Below are 11,636 nucleotides of genomic sequence, written 5' to 3' on the forward strand. Positions count from 1 at the left end.
AGCGGAGCGAGGTCGAGAACCAGGAACGGAGCGAGGTCGAGAACCAGGAGAGAAGCGAGGTCGAAAACTAGGAGCGGAGCGAGGTCGAGAACCAGGAACGGAGTGAGGTCGAGAACCAGGAACGGAGCGAGGTCGAGAACCAGTAACAGAGCGAGGTCAAGAACAAGGAGAGGAGCGAGGTCGAAAACCAGAAGAGGAGCGAGCTTGAGAACCAGGAACGGAGCGAGGTCGAGAACCAGGAACGGAGAGAGGTCGAATACCAGGAGAGGAGCGAGCTTGAGAACCAGGAATGGAGCGAGCTTGAGAACCAGGAATAGAGCGAGGTTAAGACCCAGGAGCAGAGCGAGGTCAAAAACCAGGAGCGGAGCGAGGTTGAGAACCAGGAATGGAGCGAGGTCGAGAACCAGGAACAGAGCGAGGTCAAGAACAAGGAGAGGAGCGAGGTCGAGAACCAGAAGAGGAGCGAGCTTGAGAACCAGGAACGGAGCAAGGTCGAAAAGCAGGAACGGAGTGAGGTTGAGAACCAGGAGAGGAGCGAGGTCGAGAACCAGGAAGGGAGCGAGGTCGAGAACCAGGAGAGGAGCGAGGTCGAGAACCAGGAGAGGAGCGAGGTCGAGAAGCTGGAGAGGAGCGAGGTCGAAAACCAGGTACGGAGCGAGGTCGAGAACCAGGGGCGGAGCGAGGTCGAGAACCAGGAAGGGAGCGAGGTCGAGAACCAGGAGAGGAGCGAGGTCGAGAACCAGGAGAGGAGCGAGGTCGAGAAGCTGGAGAGGAGCGAGGTCGAGAACCAGGAACGGAGCGAGGTCGAGAACCAGGAGCGGATCGAGGTCGAGAACCAGGAGCGGAGCGAGATCGAGAACCAGGAGCGGAGCGAGGTCGAGAACCAGGAACGGATCGAGGTCGAGAACCAGGAGAGGGGCGAGGTCGAGAACCAGGAATGGAGCGAGGTCGAGAACCAGGAGAGGAGCGAGGTCGAGAACCAGGAACGGATCGAGGTCGAGAACCAGGAGCGGAGCGAGGTCGAGAACAAGGAACGGAGCGAGGTCGAGAACCAGGAACAGAGCGAAGTCGAGAACCAGGAGAGGAGCGAGGTCGAAAACCAGGAGAGGAGCGAGGTTGAGCACCAGGAGAGGAGCGAGGTCGAGAACCAGGAACGGAGAGATGTCGAAAACCAGGAGAGGAGTGAGGTCGAGAACCAGGAACGGAGCGAGGTTGAGAACCAGGAACGGAGAGAGGTCAAAAACCAGGAGAGGAGCGAGCTTGAGAACCAGGAATGGAGCGCGCTTGAGAACCAGAAATGGAGCGAGCTTGAGAACCAGGAGCAGAGCGAGGTCAAAAACCAGGAGCGGAGCGAGGTCGAGAACCAGGAACGGAGCTAGGTCGAGAACCAGAAGAGGAGGGAGTTCGAGAACCAGGAGCGGAGCGAGGTTGAGAACCAGGAGAGGAGCGAGGTCGAAAACCAGGAGAGGAGCGAGGTCGAGAACCAGGAGAGGAGTGAGGTTGAGAACCAGGAATGGAGCGAGGTTGAGAACCAGGAATGGAGAGAGGTCGAAAACCAGGAGAGGAGCGAGCTTGAGAACCAGGAATGGAGCGAGCTTGAGAACCAGGAGAAGAGCGAGGTCGAAAATCAGGAGAGGAGCGAGGTCGAGAACCAGGAGAGGAGTGAGGTTGAGAACCAGGAGAGGAGCGAGGTCGAGATCCAGGAGAGGAGCGAGGTCGAGAACCAGGAGAGGAGCGAGGTCGAGAACCAGGAACGGAGCGAGGTCGAGAACCAGGAACGGAGCGAGGTCGAGAACCAGGAGCAGAGCGAGGTCGAGAACCAGGAAGGGAGCGAGGTCGAGAACCAGGAACGGAGCGAGGTCGAGAACCAGGAACAGAGCGAGGTCGAGAACCAGGAGCAGAGCGAGGTCGAGAACCAGGAAGGGAGCGAGGTCGAGAACCAGGAGAGGAGCGAGGTCGAGAACCAGGAGAGGAGCAAGGTCGAGAACCAGGAGAGGAGCGAGGTCGAGAACCAGGAATGGAGCGAGGTCGAGAACCAGGAGAGGAGCGAGGTCGAGAACCAGGAGCGGATCGAGGTCGAGAACCAGGAGCGGAGCGAGGTCGAGAACCAGGAACGGAGCGAGGTCGAGAACCAGGAGAGGAGCGAGGTCAAGAACCAGGAGAGGAGCGAGGTCGAAAACCAGGAGAGGAGCAAGGTCGAGAACCAGGAACGGAGCGACGTCGAGAAACAGGAGAGGAGCGAGGTCGAGAACCAGGAGAGGAGCGAGGTCGAGAGCCAGGAGAGGAGCGAGGTCGAGAACCAGGAGCGGATCGAGGACGAGAACCAGGAACGGATCGAGGTCGAGAACCAGGAGAGGGGCGAGGTCGAGAAACAGGAACGGAGCGAGGTCGAGACCGAGGAGAGGAGCGAGGTCGAGAACCAGGAACGGATCGAGGTCGAGAACCAGGAGCGGATCGAGGTCGAGAACCAGGAGCGGAGCGAGGTCGAGAACCAGGAACGGAGCGAGGTCGAGAACCAGGAGAGGAGCGAGGTCGAGAACCAGGAATGGAGCGAGGTCGAAAACCAGGAGAGGAGCTAGGTCGAGAACCAGGAACGGAGCGACGTCGAGAAACAGGAGAGGAGCGAGGTCGAGAACCAGGAGAGGAGCGAGGTCGAGAGCCAGGAGAGGAGCGAGGTCGAGAACCAGGAGCGGAGCGAGGACGAGAACCAGCAATGGATCGAGGTCGAGAACCAGGAGAGGGGCGAGTTCGAGAAACAGGAACGGAGCGAGGTCGAGACCGAGGAGAGGAGCGAGGTCGAGAACCAGGAACGGATCGAGGTCGAGAACCAGGAGCGGATCAAGGTCGAGAACCAGGAGCGGAGCGAGGTCGAGAACCAGGAACGGAGTGAGGTCGAGAACCAGGAACGGAGCGAGGTCGAGAACCAGGAACAGAGCGAGGTCAAGAACAAAGAGAGGACCGAGGTCGAGAACCAGGAGAGGAGCGAGGTCGAGAACCAGGAGAGGAGCGAGGTCGAGAAGCTGGAGAGGAGCGAGGTCGAGAACCAGGTACGGAGCGAGGACGAGAACCAGGGGCGGAGCGAGGTCGAGAACCCGGAGAGGAGCGAGGTCGAGAACCAGGAGAGGAGCGAGGTCGAGAACCAGGAGAGGAGCGAGGTCAAGAAGCTGGAGAGGAGCGAGGTCGAGAACCAGGAACGGATCGAGGTCGAGAACCAGGAGCGGATCGAGGTCGAGAACCAGGAGCGGAGCGAGGTCGAGAACCAGGAACGGAGCGAGGTCGAGAACCAGGAGAGCAGCGAGGTCGAAAACCAGGAGCGGAGCGAGGTCGAGAACCAGGAACGGAGTGAGGTCGAGAACCAGGAACGGAGCGAGGTCGAGAACCAGGAACAGAGCGAGGTCAAGAACAAGGAGAGGAGCGAGGTCGAAAACCAGAAGAGGAGCGAGCTTGAGAACCAGGAACGGAGCGAGGTCGAGAACCAGGAACGGAGAGAGGTCGAATACCAGGAGAGGAGCGAGCTTGAGAACCAGGAATGGAGCGAGCTTGAGAACCAGGAATGGAGCGAGGTTAAGAATCAGGTGCAGAGCGAGGTCAAAAACCAGGAGCGGAGCGAGGTTGAGAACCAGGAATGGAGCGAGGTTGAGAACCAGGAGAGGAGCGAGGTCGAAAACAAGGAGAGGATCGAGTTCGAGAACCAGGAGCGGAGCGAGGTCGAGAACCAGGAACGGAGCGAGGTCGAAAACCAGGAGAGGAGCGAGGTCGTGAACCAGGAGAGGAGCGAGGTCGAGAACCAGGATCGGAGCGAGGTCGAGAACCAGGAATGGATCGAGGTCGAGAACCAGGAGAAGGGCGAGGTCGAGAACCAGGAACAGAGCGAGGTCAAGAACAAGGAGAGGAGCGAGGTCGAGAACCAGAAGAGGAGCGAGCTTGAGAACCAGGAACGGAGCGAGGTCGAAAAACAGGAACGGAGTGAGGTTGAGAACCAGGAGAGGAGCGAGGTCGAGAACCAGGAAGGGAGCGAGGTCGAGAACCAGGAGAGGAGCGAGGTCGAGAACCAGGAGAGGAGCGAGGTCGAGAAGCTGTAGAGGAGCGAGGTCGAAAACCAGGTACGGAGCGAGGTCGAGAACCAGGGGCGGAGCGAGGTCGAGAACCAGGAAGGGAGCGAGGTCGAGAACCAGGAGAGGAGCGAGGTCGAGAACCAGGAGAGGAGCGAAGTCGAGAAGCTGGAGAGGAGCGAGGTCGAGAACCAGGAACGGAGCGAGGTCGAGAACCAGGAGCAGATCGAGGTCGAGAACCAGGAGCGGAGCGAGGTCGAGAACCAGGAGCGGAGCGAGGTCGAGAACCAGGAACGGATCGAGGTCGAGAACCAGGAGAGGGGCGAGGTCGAGAACCAGGAATGGAGCAAGGTCGAGAACCAGGAGAGGAGCGAGGTCGAGAACCAGGAGAGGGGCGAGGTCGAGAACCAGGAACGGAGAGATGTCGAAAACCAGGAGAGGAGCGAGGTCGAGAACCAGGAACAGAGCGAGGTTGAGAACCAGGAACGGAGAGAGGTCAAAAACCAGGAGAGGAGCGAGCTTGAGAACCAGGAATGGAGCGCGCTTGAGAACCAGGAATGGAGCGAGCTTGAGAACCAGGAGCAGAGCGAGGTCAAAAACCAGGAGCGGAGCGAGGTCGAGAACCAGGAACGGAGCTAGGTCGAGAACCAGAAGAGGAGCGAGGTCGAGAACCAGGAGCGGAGCGAGGTTGAGAACCAGGAGAGGAGCGAGGTTGGGAACCAGGAGAGGAGCGAGGTCGAAAACCAGGAGAGGATCGAGGTCGAGAACCAGGAGAGGAGTGAGGTTGAGAACCAGGAATGGAGCGAGGTTGAGAACCAGGAATGGAGAGAGGTCGAAAACCAGGAGAGGAGCGAGCTTGAGAACCAGGAATGGAGCGAGCTTGAGAACCAGGAATGGAGCGAGGTTGAGAACCAGGAGAAGAGCGAGGTCGAAAATCAGGAGAGGAGCGAGGTCGAGAACCAGGAGAGGAGTGAGGTTGAGAACCAGGAGAGGAGCGAGGTCGAGATCCAGGAGAGGAGCGAGGTCGAGAACCAGGAACGGAGCGAGGTCGAGAACCAGGAACGGAGCGAGGTCGAGAACCAGGAGCAGAGCGAGGTCGAGAACCAGGAAGGGAGCGAGGTCGAGAACCAGGAACGGAGCGAGGTCGAGAACCAGGAATGGAGTGAGGTCGAGAACCAGGAGAGGAGCGAGGTCGAGAACCAGGAACGGATCGAGGTCGAGAAACAGGAGCGGAGCGAGGTCGAGAACCAGGAACGGAGCGAGGTCGAGAACCAGGAGAGGAGCGAGGTCGAGAACCAGGAGAGGAGCGAGGTCGAAAACCAGGAGAGGAGCAAGGTCGAGAACCAGGAACGGAGCGACGTCGAGAAACAGGAGAGGAGCGAGGTCGAGAACCAGGAGAGGAGCGAGGTCGAGAGCCAGGAGAGGAGCGAGGTCGAGAACCAGGAGCGGAGCGAGGACGAGAACCAGGAACGGATCGAGGTCGAGAACCAGGAGAGGGGCGAGGTCGAGAAACAGGAGGGGAGCGAGGTCGAGACCGAGGAGAGGAGCGAGGTCGAGAACCAGGAACGGATCGAGGTCGAGAACCAGGAGCGGATCGAGGTCGAGAACCAGGAGCGGAGCGAGGTCGAGAACCAGGAACGGAGCTAGGTCGAGAACCAGGAGAGAAGCGAGGTCGAAAACCAGGAGCGGAGCGAGGTCGAGAACCAGGAACGGAGTGAGGTCGAGAACCAGGAACGGAGCGAGGTCGAGAACCAGGAACAGAGCGAGGTCGAGAACCAGGAGAGGAGCGAGGTCAAAAACCAGGAGAGGAGCGAGGTCGAGAACCAGGAGAGGAGTGAGGTTGAGAACCAGGAGAGGAGCGAGGTCGAGAACCAGGAAGGGAGCGAGGTCGAGAACCAGGAGAGGAGCGAGCTCGAGAACCAGGAGAGGAGCGAGGTCGAGAAGCTGGAGAGGAGCGAGGTCGAATTCAGGGTACGGAGCGAGGTCGAGAACCAGGGGCGGAGCGAGGTCGAGAACCAGGAAGGGAGCGAGGTCGAGAACCAGGAGAGGAGCGAGGTCGAGAACCAGGAGAGGAGCGAGGTCGAGAACCAGGAGAGGAGCGAGGTCGAGAACCAGGAGAGGAGCGAGGTCGAGAAGCTGGAGAGGAGCGAGGTCGAAAACAAGGTACGGAGCGAGGTCGAGAACCAGGGGCGGAGCGAGGTCGAGAACCAGGAAGGGAGCGAGGTCGAGAACCAGGAGAGGAGCGAGGTCGAGAACCAGGAGCGGAGCGAGGTCGAGAAGCAGGAGCGGTGCGAGGTCGAGAACCAGGAGAGGAGCGAGGTCGAGAACCAGGAGCGGAGCGAGGTCGAGAAGCAGGAGCGGTGCGAGGTCGAGAACCAGGAACGGAGCGAGGTCGAGAACCAGGAGAGGAGCGAGGTCGAGAACCAGGAGAGGAGCGAGGTCAAGAACCAGGAGAGGAGCGAGGTCGAGAACCAGGAGAGGAGCGAGGTCGAGAACCAGGAGAGGAGCGAGGTCGAGAACCAGGAGAGGAGCGAGGTCGAGAAGCTGGAGAGGAGCGAGGTCGAAAACAGGGTACGGAGCGAGGTCGAGAACCAGGGGCGGAGCGAGGTCGAGAACCAGGAAGGGAGCGAGGTCGAGAACCAGGAGAGGAGCGAGGTCGAGAACCAGGAGAGGAGCGAGGTCGAGAAGCTGGAGAGGAGCGAGGTCGAGAACCAGGAACGGAGCGAGGTCGAGAACCAGGAGCGGATCGAGGTCGAGAACCAGGAGCGGAGCGAGGTCGAGAAGCAGGAGCGGTGCGAGGTCGAGAACCAGGAACGGAGCGAGGTCGAGAACCAGGAGAGGAGCGAGGTCGAGAACCAGGAGAGGAGCGAGGTCGAAAACCAGGAGAGGAGCGAGGTTGAGCACCAGGAGAGGAGCGAGGTCGAGAACCAGAACGGAGAGATGTCGAAAACCAGGAGAGGAGCGAGGTCGAGAACCAGGAACGGAGCGAGATCGAGAACCAGGAACGGAGGGAGGTCAAAAACCAGGAGAGGCGCGAGCTTGAGAACCAGGAATGGAGCGAGCTTGGGAACCAGGAATGGAGCGAGCTTGGGAACCAGGAGCAGAGCGAGGTCAAAAACCAGGAGCGGAGCGAGGTCGAGAACCAGGAACGGAGCTAGGTCGAGAACCAGAAGAGGAGCGAGGTCGAGAACCAGGAGCGGAGCGAGGTTGAGAACCAGGAGAGGAGCGAGGTTGGGAACCAGGAGAGGAGCGAGGTCGAAAACCAGGAGAGGAGCGAGGTCGAGAACCAGGAGAGGAGTGAGGTTGAGAACCAGGAATGGAGCGAGGTTGAGAACCAGGAATGGAGAGAGGTCGAAAACCAGGAGAGGAGCGAGCTTGAGAACCAGGGATGGAGCGAGCTTGAGAACCAAGAATGGAGCGAGGTTGAGAACCAGGAGAAGAGCGAGGTCGAGAACCAGGAAGGGAGCAAGGTCGAGAACCAGGAGAGGAGCGAGGTCGAGAACCAGGAGAGGAGCGAGGTCGAGAAGCTGGAGAGGAGCGAGGTCGAGAACCAGGTACGGAGCGAGGTCGAGAACCAGGGGCGGAGCGAGGTCGAGAACCAGGAGAGGAGCGAAGTCGAGAACCAGGAGAGGAGCGAGGTCGAGAACCAGGAGAGGAGCGAGGTCAAGAAGCTGGAGAGGAGCGAGGTCGAGAGCCAGGAACGGATCGAGGTCGAGAACCAGGAGCGGATCGAGGTCGAGAACCAGGAGCAGAGCGAGGTCGAGAACCAGGAACGGAGCTAGGTCGAGAACCAGGAGAGAAGCGAGGTCGAAAACCAGGAGCGGAGCGAGGTCGAGAACCAGGAACGGAGTGAGGTCGAGAACCAGGAATGGAGCGAGGTCGAGAACCAGGAGAGGAGCGAGGTCGAGAACCAGGAGAGGAGCGAGGTCAAGAAGCTGGAGAGGAGCGAGGTCGAGAGCCAGGAACGGATCGAGGTCGAGAACCAGGAGCGGATCGAGGTCGAGAACCAGGAGCGGAGCGAGGTCGAGAACCAGGAACGGAGCTAGGTCGAGAACCAGGAGAGAAGCGAGGTCGAAAACCAGGAGCGGAGCGAGGTCGAGAACCAGGAACGGAGTGAGGTCGAGAACCAGGAACGGAGCGAGGTCGAGAACCAGGAACAGAGCGAGGTCAAGAACAAGGAGAGGAGCGAGGTCGAAAACCAGAAGAGGAGTGAGCTTGAGAACCAGGAACGGAGCGAGGTCGAGAACCAGGAACGGAGACAGGTCGAATACCAGGAGAGGAGCGAGCTTGAGAACCAGGAATGGAGCGAGCTTGAGAACCAGGAATGGAGCGAGGTTGAGAACCAGGAGCAGAGCGAGGTCAAAAACCAGGAGCGGAGCGAGGTTGAGAACCAGGAATGGAGCGAGGTTGAGAACCAGGAGAGGAGCGAGGTCGAAAACAAGGAGAGGATCGAGTTCGAGAACCAGGAGCGGAGCGAGGTCGAGAACCAGAAACGGAGCGAGGTCGAAAACCAGGAGAGGAGCGAGGTCGTGAACCAGGAGAGGAGCGAGTTCGAGAACCAGGAGTGGAGCGAGGTCGAGAACCAGGAATGGATCGAGGTCGAGAACCAGGAGAAGGGCGAGGTCGAGAACCAGGAACAGAGTGAGGTCAAGAACAAGGAGAGGAGCGAGGTCGAGAACCAGGAGAGGAGCGAGCTTGAGAAACAGGAACGGAGCGAGGTCGAAAACCAGGAACGGAGAGAGGTCGAAAACCAGGAGAGGAATGAGGTCGAGAACCAGGAGCAGAGCGAGGTCGAGAACCAGGAGAGGAGCGAGGTCGAAAACCAGGAGAGGAGCGAGGTCGAGAACCAGGAGAGGAGTGAGGTTGAGAACCAGGAGAGGAGCGAGGTCGAGAACCAGGAAGGGAGCGAGGTCGAGAACCAGGAGAGGAGCGAGGTCGAGAACCAGGAGAGGAGCGAGGTCGAGAAGCTGGAGAGGAGCGAGGTCGAAAACCAGGTACGGAGCGAGGTCGAGAACCAGGGGCGGAGCGAGGTCGAGAACCAGGAAGGGAGCGAGTTCGAGAACCAGGAGAGGAGCGAGGTCGAGAACCAGGAGAGGAGCGAGGCCGAGAAGCTGGAGAGGAGCGAGGTCGAGAACCAGGAACGGAGCGAGGTCGAGAACCAGGAGCGGATCGAGGTCGAGAACCAGGAGCGGAGCGAGGTCGAGAACCAGGAGCGGAGCGAGCTCGAGAACCAGGAACGGATCGAGGTCGAGAACCAGGAGAGGGGCGAGGTCGAGAACCAGGAATGGAGCGAGGTCGAGAATCAGGAGAGGAGCGAGGTCGAGAACCAGGAACGGATCGAGGTCAAGAACAAGGAGAGGAGCGAGGTCGAAAACCAGAAGAGGAGTGAGCTTGAGAACCAGGAACGGAGCGAGGTCGAGAACCAGGAACGGAGAGAGGTCGAATACCAGGAGAGGAGCGAGCTTGAGAACCAGGAATGGAGCGAGCTTGAGAACCAGGAATGGAGCGAGGTTGAGAACCAGGAGCAGAGCGAGGTCAAAAACCAGGAGCGGAGCGAGGTTGAGAACCAGGAATGGAGCGAGGTTGAGAACCAGGAGAGGAGCGAGGTCGAAAACAAGGAGAGGATCGAGTTCGAGAACCAGGAGCGGAGCGAGGTCGAGAACCAGGAACGGAGCGAGGTCGAAAACCAGGAGAGGAGCGAGGTCGTGAACCAGGAGAGGAGCGAGTTCGAGAACCAGGAGTGGAGCGAGGTCGAGAACCAGGAATGGATCGAGGTCGAGAACCAGGAGAAGGGCGAGGTCGAGAACCAGGAACAGAGTGAGGTCAAGAACAAGGAGAGGAGCGAGGTCGAGAACCAGGAGAGGAGCGAGCTTGAGAAACAGGAACGGAGCGAGGTCGAAAACCAGGAACGGAGAGAGGTCGAAAACCAGGAGAGGAATGAGGTCGAGAACCAGGAGCAGAGCGAGGTCGAGAACCAGGAGAGGAGCGAGGTCGAAAACCAGGAGAGGAGCGAGGTCGAGAACCAGGAGAGGAGTGAGGTTGAGAACCAGGAGAGGAGCGAGGTCGAGAACCAGGAAGGGAGCGAGGTCGAGAACCAGGAGAGGAGCGAGGTCGAGAACCAGGAGAGGAGCGAGGTCGAGAAGCTGGAGAGGAGCGAGGTCGAAAACCAGGTACGGAGCGAGGTCGAGAACCAGGGGCGGAGCGAGGTCGAGAACCAGGAAGGGAGCGAGTTCGAGAACCAGGAGAGGAGCGAGGTCGAGAACCAGGAGAGGAGCGAGGCCGAGAAGCTGGAGAGGAGCGAGGTCGAGAACCAGGAACGGAGCGAGTTCGAGAACCAGGAGCGGAGCGAGGTCAAGAACCAGGAACGGAGCGAGGTCGAAAACCAGGAGAGGAGCGAGGTCGTGAACCAGGAGAGGAGCGAGTTCGAGAACCAGGAGCGGAGCGAGGTCGAGAACCAGGAATGGATCGAGGTCGAGAACCAGGAGAAGGGCGAGGTCGAGAACCAGGAACAGAGTGAGGTCAAGAAAAAGGAGAGGAGCGAGGTCGAGAACCAGGAACGGAGTGAGGTCGAGAACCAGGAACGGAGCGAGGTCGAGAACCAGGAACAGAGCGAGGTCAAGAACAAGGAGAGGAGCGAGGTCGAAAACCAGAAGAGGAGTGAGCTTGAGAACCTTGAACGGAGCGACGTCGAGAACCAGGAACGGAGAGAGGTCGAATACCAGGAGAGGAGCGAGCTTGAGAACCAGGAATGGAGCGAGCTTGAGAACCAGAAATGGAGCGAGGTTGAGAACCAGGAGCAGAGCGAGGTCAAAAACCAGGAGCGGAGCGAGGTTGAGAACCAGGAATGGAGCGAGGTTGAGAACCAGGAGAGGAGCGAGGTCGAAAACAAGGAGAGGATCGAGTTCGAGAACCAGGAGCGGAGCGAGGTCGAGAACCAGGAACGGAGCGAGGTCGAAAACCAGGAGAGGAGCGAGGTCGTGAACCAGGAGAGGAGCGAGTTCGAGAACCAGGAGTGGAGCGAGGTCGAGAACCAGGAATGGATCGAGGTCGAGAACCAGGAGAAGGGCGAGGTCGAGAACCAGGAACAGAGTGAGGTCAAGAACAAGGAGAGGAGCGAGGTCGAGAACCAGGAGAGGAGCGAGCTTGAGAAACAGGAACGGAGCGAGGTCGAAAACCAGGAACGGAGAGAGGTCGAAAACCAGGAGAGGAATGAGGTCGAGAACCAGGAGCAGAGCGAGGTCGAGAACCAGGAGAGGAGCGAGGTCGAAAACCAGGAGAGGAGCGAGGTCGAGAACCAGGAGAGGAGTGAGGTTGAGAACCAGGAGAGGAGCGAGGTCGAGAACCAGGAAGGGAGCGAGGTCGAGAACCAGGAGAGGAGCGAGGTCGAGAACCAGGAGAGGAGCGAGGTCGAGAAGCTGGAGAGGAGCGAGGTCGAAAACCAGGTACGGAGCGAGGTCGAGAACCAGGGGCGGAGCGAGGTCGAGAACCAGGAAGGGAGCGAGTTCGAGAACCAGGAGAGGAGCGAGGTCGAGAACCAGGAGAGGAGCGAGGCCGAGAAGCTGGAGAGGAGCGAGGTCGAGAACC

Source organism: Pristiophorus japonicus, chromosome 2, assembly GCF_044704955.1.
Source record: "Pristiophorus japonicus isolate sPriJap1 chromosome 2, sPriJap1.hap1, whole genome shotgun sequence".
Lineage (NCBI taxonomy): Eukaryota > Metazoa > Chordata > Chondrichthyes > Pristiophoridae > Pristiophorus > Pristiophorus japonicus.